Source organism: Stigmatopora argus, chromosome 2 (assembly GCF_051989625.1).
Source record: "Stigmatopora argus isolate UIUO_Sarg chromosome 2, RoL_Sarg_1.0, whole genome shotgun sequence".
NCBI classification, from domain to species: domain Eukaryota; kingdom Metazoa; phylum Chordata; class Actinopteri; order Syngnathiformes; family Syngnathidae; genus Stigmatopora; species Stigmatopora argus.
This window is the reverse complement of record NC_135388.1, coordinates 5,311,582-5,320,000: the sequence shown is the minus strand read 5'-3', so window position 1 is coordinate 5,320,000 and position 8,419 is coordinate 5,311,582. Positions and strand designations below refer to the sequence as shown.

Here is an 8,419-nt window from a genome sequence, read left to right as displayed (position 1 = left end):
GATAAATTATATAAACATTAAAAAAACACTTAATTGTAAGTAGTAATAGTTTTTATTAGTGATGTTTTAATCCTAATTTTTAAGGTCAAAACATTCGTAGTAGCTGATAGTTGGACACCGCAAGAATAAACATTGCATGAAATCCTCACCAAGATTGTTAATCAAAGCGGTAAAGGACAAATTACTGTTGCTCATATGCTGAATGTGGTGTATAAATAATAACAAGTGGCTTATCTATTTTAATGTATTTTCTTATAGTAGGAACAACACTGGTGAGTGACTCGAAACAAGTTGATGATAAGAGGCGGGCGAGTTAATGAATGTGCTTTTATCTTAATGAGGAGATTTATAATCCACACATTTCTCTAATAGGATTATTGATAGAAGCATCTTTCCTCGTTCTTCTTTTCCTATCTATTAGCATATTGGCCATTGCTATCTGCCATGAGGATTGGAAACATTACATTTCATAACTATGTATGCCGTAGCTCATGTTTGTTTCCGCTCGAGTGGTTGCTAAGTGTTTATTCCAGTAGCTCAACCTCACCATTTAGCATTAACCCAGCAGGACCAACAAAACGGAGCTCGCTCGATGGCGGATCAATGCGGCCGGCGAATCAATCACGTTTGTTTTCTTTTTCCAAATATTTAATTAAACATGGTGGCAAATAACTGTAAGATTTATTGTTTGATGCTAAGCGCATTAGTGATTTTTTTTCCGTCTTCCGTCTTCCTCGAATGCTTTGGTGCTCCGGAGAGCCTTAAAGGGACCTAGGGAATATCATGCAGACACTTTTCCAATACATAATCATGCGTGTGTGTGTACATGTATATATATGCATGAATATATACTTCCCTGCCTGGTGTTCCTAATCCACCTCTACTCTGGGGGCGCTCATTTCATTAGGCGAAGGCCGGCATGGCTGACAGGCTATGAGGCCTTTTTAATATATGCTCTAATGGCTATCCAATACCAGGAAAAAGCTGTTGATGAGCTATGTGCTCACCCTTTAAGTCAGCTAATGCTCGGTTTAGAGAAGGCACAAAGCAACCATTGGGTGTTTACAGTTGATCGGCAATGCAGCGGCAAGCTTTTTAGTCCAGTTTTTGAACCTTTCGATCTGTGTGGTATTAATAAGTATTGCCAGTGATGATGAAAACACTGTATTACTTACATTTCAGGTAAACATGTTCTATTCCAGCTGTTAGAAACCATTTCTAAATGGATAGGGGCTGACGGCAAAAGATTGTGCTATAGGGCGGACATATTCAGTTTAGTTCAAGTGATGGCAGATATAAAGTCTTGACAATTTTGCGTTCTTAAAGTCTCCCGAGCTTTGATACACTTCAAAAATGGCGGTAGATCTTCACCTTGCGCAACATTAATAATATCCCGAAGTGTTTTTGGGAGAAGGGTAGCTTCTAGAAGGCAAACTCTCCACGTTCCCACCAAAACGAGTAGAGAAGTATTGCGTAAAGATGTGGTTTTGTAATGCCACATAAACATTCTTCACGGCAAGGACTATTATTCTCGTCTATGGAAAGCCTCTCTGCTTCATTAATTGCCGTTAAGTCAGCACTTTCAGTTTTGCTAATGCTAGCAATCACATTGCCGCGTTCGTTGCACACTGCCTATTTCGAAACTGGATAGCACTAATGTCCCAATATTGACCTTTTTGTGTGTTTTTAAATTTTGTTATATTAACTTTTTTTCAGTCCGTGAATTTCTTTCATGACTTGCCAAAGGCTTCAATATGACATACATAATTGTCAACTTGTCATTGGATAACGGTGATACGTATTGATTTGTGTATAATCTGGCATCACCAGAAGGGCCCTGGAATCATCTCAGGGTTTAGAGAGAAAATGTCAGATGAGTGGTTCTCGACGGTTAAACAAAAAAAAAATCAAACAGACAGATACCGAAAGATGAACAGATATCCACACAGCGAAATGAGTTCTGCCTGGGCCCCTCCGAGGGTTGATAAGCGTGGGCGTGGGGTGATCATGAGGCCCACTCATGGATGCATTGTTCTCCTAAAGGAGGCGGATCTCCAGTGCGTTTGGCGGTAATGAAGCAGGGATTGAGGAGTAGGGAGAGTGTAATCATTATTGGCTGTGACAGCAGTGACCTGACAGCTGGGTCCAGTCGTGCTCTAGTGCTTGTTGTACAACATACACACATATGCACACTTTTGTAAGCACATGTGTTTGCGCAAGTCTGAGCGCTTGCGCTTATATAAAGCGTAAACGAGACAAAAAGCCTTGTTTGTTGTGGATTGTTCGCCTACATTGGAAGATCTTGTGACCACCCCAGCCTAAAATTGGAAAATATTTGACTGATTGAACTACAAAGTGACAACATAGCTAGCTCTACTAGACTTTTCAGACCGTAGGCACGAAAGAGGTGTAATCACACAACGTTTAAACAGTCAAAATATAAAATATCGTGACCGGACGTTTCGTCGAAAGACGTTTGGTCCCCGGACGTTTGGTCGACCGGACGTTTGGTCGACTGGACGTTTGGTAAAACGGACGTTTGGTAGAACGGACGTTTGGCAGAAGGGACGTTTGGTCGCCGGGTTCGCTCGCTGTCAAATTATGACAGAGTTTACTGATGATATTTTGATATTAGATATTTAGATATTAAACTCACTCTCTCTCTCATGATTATAATTTTGAGAGCTGGTTTCAACAGTAACAACCCGGCGACCAAACGTCCGTTCTACCAAACGTCCGTTCTACCAAACGTCCGTTCTACCAAACGTCCGTTCTACCAAACGTCCGTTCTACCAAACGTCCGTTCTACCAAACGTCCGTTCTACCAAACGTCCGTTCTACCAAATGTCCGTTCTACCAAACGTCCGTTCTACCAAACGTCCGGTCCACCAAACATCCGGGGACCAAACGTCTTTCGACGAAACGTCCGAGTACCATAAAATATAGGCACATTTTTTTGTATTTTTGGATTAGGTTTTGAAACTTCGATTTAGCCAGAGGTAGGAGGCATGCTCACACGATGAATGAAAATAGTTGTTTTAATGAATACCTGTCATCAAAAGGTCTGTATCTTTAGGTTTTAGTGCTTGTCAATGCCATCATATGTCAGGTCAGTCTTTATCAAAGCTCCCCTGCTTGACTACAAGTGTTAATAAAAGTTGCCGCTGACCTCAGCCTCAAGGCATGCTGGGCTACTCAATGGAGCTGATTAGAAAACTCCAGTGAGTCCGACCACATGAAAACGGGATCAGGAAACTTTCACAGCCAGGTTCTTGACTTTCAAACAGCTCCAGAAATGATCTCATCACTAACTATGAAGCACAACTAAATGATTCATATGGAATTTATTGGCCAAGGACCTTGAGATAATGCGTACACGTGTAATATATGACAGTTTTCCACAAACTTACCAAGCCACGCTCCCCTTTTTAGATCTTGACTGTTGGCAGACCCCATTCATCTGCACAATGTCAAAAGTCAGAAACATTATTATTGCAGCTTTTTCAAACTTTTAACCATCGACATCTTCCCAACATAACACAATTTGTGGCTCCCTGCCATACGTAAAATCCACTAACCCATCCAGATAGCATTAGCCCTCAAATCTGTGGTCATCAAGTTTCTTTTTCCAGATGTCACTATTTGTCCTGTATGATTTAAAGTTTGACTCATCACTGACTGACTGATACAGGACATTCAAGACTGTTTTCCTTTGCGACAGCATCTAGTACCCCCCTGCAAGCTCTGTGGCAGAAGATAAGGAGGTTATACTTCACCATGTTGGTACAGCTGCCCCCTTCTAACTAGACTCCAACCAGCAGCAGCGACAGCTGAAAAGACGGATTGTCTGATGGCTTGTTAGGCCAAAGTAGCTGGGAACGCAACCTTTGTCTTGGCACTGGGACAACCGTTGTGTTGGTATTTCCATTTTTACATAACTACCATACCATGATCGACAAAAACAGGAATCAGGTGAGATATTCCAGTTGTACTTTTCATGGATGATCGCCTAATCTAATTGCATCTAATTGTTGTTGACTTCCTTTTTTCTGGCCAAACTGGTTCACAAAGTACAATTCTTTGAATGACTCATAGAGAAATATGCTAATCAAAAAACGGATCTGGATCGTAGTAATACGATCCACAATGCTTTTGTTAAACAACATACCAGAGTGCTTTTTAATGTGAGAATCAAGTAGGATTTCAGACAAATGAAACGTGTGGGAATCACGCCATAACTAACATGTTTTGTGTTTCTTGAAAGATGGGAAAAAAACTTTCTGCTCGGAAAATTTGGCCTTTTTTTCTTTTGACAAAATATTGTTTTTCAAAACAAAGTCAAGCCCTTGTTTCAGGAAAATAATAATAGTTAACAGGAGTCTACTTTAAAGATTTTCATCAAAATAAGGTGGCACACGAGCGGTGTTTCAGTCAAATATATGTAAACACCTTGAATCAAACTCTTAGAATCATTGTATAAATCACTTAGTATAAAATCAAATTATTTTCTTTGGTTAAGTCTAAGCAGCCTCATTTACAGTCAAAATGACTGCTAATTAGTTGATGAAGAGCCGAGTGTAGATCTTCCCTTTACATGAAAATAGACCTTTTGTTTCGCATTTCAACTTCTACCATTTTTCATTAACTGTTATTAAGACTACCGTATTGTCCGGACTATAAATCACACTTTTTTCATAATTTAGCCTGTGACTAATACTCAGGTGCGACTTATGTTTCCCCCCCCCCTCTATGACCACTAAAAAGCCTGTTCTTTTTAGGCTATAGTTATCAAACAAAAACCTAAATGTTACATTGATAGCTGCCTTTTTAAATTAGATTTTTTTCAACTGCTGTATGACTCTTAAGAATATTCATGCGGTCCTACATAGAAATACTCTGTACCTTTAATAAAGGTGTTGATGATAACAATAGCTTAATCACTCTCTCATCGTTATTGCCAACCTGAGAGCAGACATTCTAATTACACTCGTCGGAATGAAAAGAAACTAGGCTTGTCTCCCACCTACTCCCCCTCCTGCTGTCACTTCTCAGCTTGGCAGCATCTAGGCAGCATGCATTTTAATTTGCCCCCATCCCACCCTCCGAAGTTACTTATTTCATTATCGATCATCCGTAATGCCGAATCAATGTTCATCTTGTTATGTGGGCCGTAGCCGTGTAATACAGTGATAGCGGGGCCCGCAGACTCACTCGCCGCCTTTACAAAGTGACTTTACCGTAAAATCGATGCATCGTGCCGGCGATACAGGGAAAGCGACGCGGGACAGAGAGGAAACAAACAAAACAATAACACTTTCAGTTGTGCTATGGTAATGATTTGTGGATCTTCCATACAAAATGAGTCTCAGGCTAAAAGTATATTTGTTTTTTTGCATCCCACACAAAGGGTAATTCCAAATATAACATATTTTTTACATTTTATGTTTAGAAACTTCACGATTCAATCTTTTGCAGGGCGTTTTAACTTGTATATTAAGTCTTAGCTCTGCCATGAATGCAAATCAAAGTTGGCAGTTTAATATGCATGATTGGTTGGCGCAATGTTAATTAAAAAACACAATTTCAACCCGCCTTAATTTATCCCGAAAGTAAAGACAAAATAACTTTAAATGTGTTTTCAGCGCACATTCGCTTCCGTCGCCGAGAATAATTAATTTATGACTAATTCTTTTATTGGCTTAAGCTCCAATGTGCTTTGAACACTGTAGGATTCATTGGGGCTTTATTTGGGCCTAATGGGACACCCCTTTTGAAATCCTTCATATGGACTTTTTAGATTACACTATTAGAGAATATAGTTATAGTTCTACTTGAGATGAAATGTGGCATTCCATGATGTGGCCTACATTAAAAATATAAATTACATTGTTATATTATACAGATAAAAGTATATACATAGTATTTTTTTTCTCGTAATATTCCATCTTTTTGTAGTTAAAGTATAACTTGACCACAACAATCATCAAAACTTTTATAGCATAAAATTCCATACTGCAATGTGCCTATTTTTTTCAGTTATTTTCATGGTATTACAAAAAAATGCATTTAAGACAGACTTTATTCTGACATTTTAACCCAATATCCTCCTTTGAAGATAGCCTTTCTCATTTGATATAAGGTTGTGTGTTTGTCCTGCAATATATAGGTTTTCCTTTTATGCAAATGTTCAGAAAACGTTAAAAAATAACTTTGGTTAAAATGTTGGAGAACGTTTAAGTTATTTTTTGCCTTGTATTTTCTGACCATAACACAACATTTAGGAAAAAAAAATCTTTTTTTTGCCAAAAAACAACTTTCTCCGTTTGAATTTCCTTATTTTTCTTGCGATATTAAAACATGGTTCTTACAACAGCTCTGAATATATATAATAAAATGATTCTTTTTCATGTTCCCTATTCCATTGATACATTCTGCTATATTTACCTAAAATTTAAAATAACCCCAAAGCTAAAAAAAATAAAATCATTCCTATTTCCAAAGATATATTAGAGAATATCACTGTCATTTAGTATCAATTTATTTTCAGGTAGCCTTAATACTACTTTCATCATATGATCCCATTCTAAAAATATGCGCATGTGTGCGTGCGTGTGTGTGTGTGTGTGTGTGTGTGTGTGTGTGTGTGTGTGTGTGTGTGTGTGTCGTATTTGCGATGTGTGTATTGGGGGTGTCGCGTGTTGTTATGTCGTCCTAATGCTTTTATGGCCTCGCCAGTTTCCCGGATGGGTGTGAAAGTGTTAAGTTAGTGCGTGCTTCGTTTGATTGGCGACATAAATCACTGCGTGCGTACGTGTGCGGGAGGGACGGCTGGGTGACGTCGTGCCTGGGTTCGTCCTTCCACGGAGCCCCATGAGTGGGTGAGACGCGCGTGTCCAACCGGCCTCGGAGCGCTCCTGAGCGGACAGCCGCAGTTCAGCAAAGCCTCTAAACTCCTTGCTGGGAACCAGCGCACCCATTAAATCAACCCCCCGGCCCCCTCTCTCGCTCTCTTTTCTCTCTCGTCCCCCCTTTTCTCCCCCTTCTCTCTCTCTCTCTCTTTGTGCCATCGACCGACTGCTATATGTGATTACAATTCTAGTCGAGTGGCACTAGCAAGACGCTGTAATTAATAACCCCGTAATCCGGGTTGCATGACAAACACACACACACACACACACACACACACACACACACGGATTGAGGACATTTTTTTTTTTACACTAGGAAAAAGGAAAATTATAGATGTTATCATCCATCCCAGACAATGATCGCTATCTGCTGCTCTCCAAAAAAAGAAGATTAAAACATATTACACACAGAAAAACTTAGATGTCGGAATAATAACATCATTGCATTAAGACTCGGAACAGTATTCAAATAAAAAGATATGATTGAAGTAATCGGCTAAGAGGAAAACAGATGCTTCTCATCCCTCCCCTGTTTTTTTTAACATACTTTTCTATATTGCTTCATGGAATTTTAATTTATGAGCGCCTTGTTTGCTGGGAAATCGTCTTATTGACATGAAAAGTTCCAATTGTGGAGGGGATTTATTTCTGATGGATTATGATACGTGTTTCTTTTCGAGAACAGTTATGGTTACATTTATTATTATTAGATTTTTTTAAAGCCTTCTGCCTCAATACACATTCCAATGCGCGTTTCCACTATCAGTGATAATGATCATCATCATCCTCTTTCATGTCTCAAGTGTCTATCTGCTGTATATTCGCCCCCTCAAACTACAAGAATGGATTTAAAGACCCTCACCAACACCCCCCGCAAAAAAAGTGTCGGAAACGACAGTTAGTAGGGGGGAAAACCTTTGATTTTTTTAAGAGAGGCAGCGTGGCAGTGTGTTTCCAAAGACATTAATTAATTATTCTTATTGATGCGTGTCATTTGAGTCTGAACACTGTCTGTTTAAATTAAAGGCTCATCTAGAAAAGATAAAAAACGGCAAACACATGTCATTTTTACTATGACTTTGTTAATGTTTTGCTATGTTTTAATCATGATTTTGGGGAATATAATTTAGACAGTGGTGTGCCGTCAGGGCCTTCAAGGCCTTCTCTGCTGGCCTAAGAAATATCTGAATCATATATTATATTTTGTCCATCAATAGTTATTAAATAATTCCAAATTGTCTGTTAGCTTCCTTTCATTGCTTTTCCCCTGGTAGCACTGCTTCCAGATGTGTGATTCATATTGAAGCATTTAACCAATCACATTTCAGCCATTATTTGTTGCCAGGGTCAGAAATCTGCCTCAAGGCCTTCACCATCAGTTCTGCAGGCTTTGCTGCATTAAACAAGCATCAATAAGAATGTTGCTTTAACCAATCAGAATTTGATTTGGTGACACCAAGGCCTTTTCGCAGGCATAGGGATATGTCATTGCCTTCTCGCAGTCGTAGGGA

General features: G+C 39.3%; 1 long non-coding RNA gene across 1 annotated transcript in view; it reads left to right on the top strand.

The window, feature by feature from the left end:
* The window catches only part of LOC144066771 (uncharacterized), a 13,342-nt gene extending 5,581 nt beyond the window's left edge, over positions 1-7,761 (top strand). Inside the window, exons 2-3 of the long non-coding RNA XR_013297723.1 lie at positions 3,729-3,972; positions 7,712-7,761. This is a non-coding gene — a long non-coding RNA (uncharacterized LOC144066771). The remainder of the gene's footprint in view (positions 1-3,728; positions 3,973-7,711) is intronic.
* The last annotated feature ends 658 nt before the right edge of the window (positions 7,762-8,419 follow it).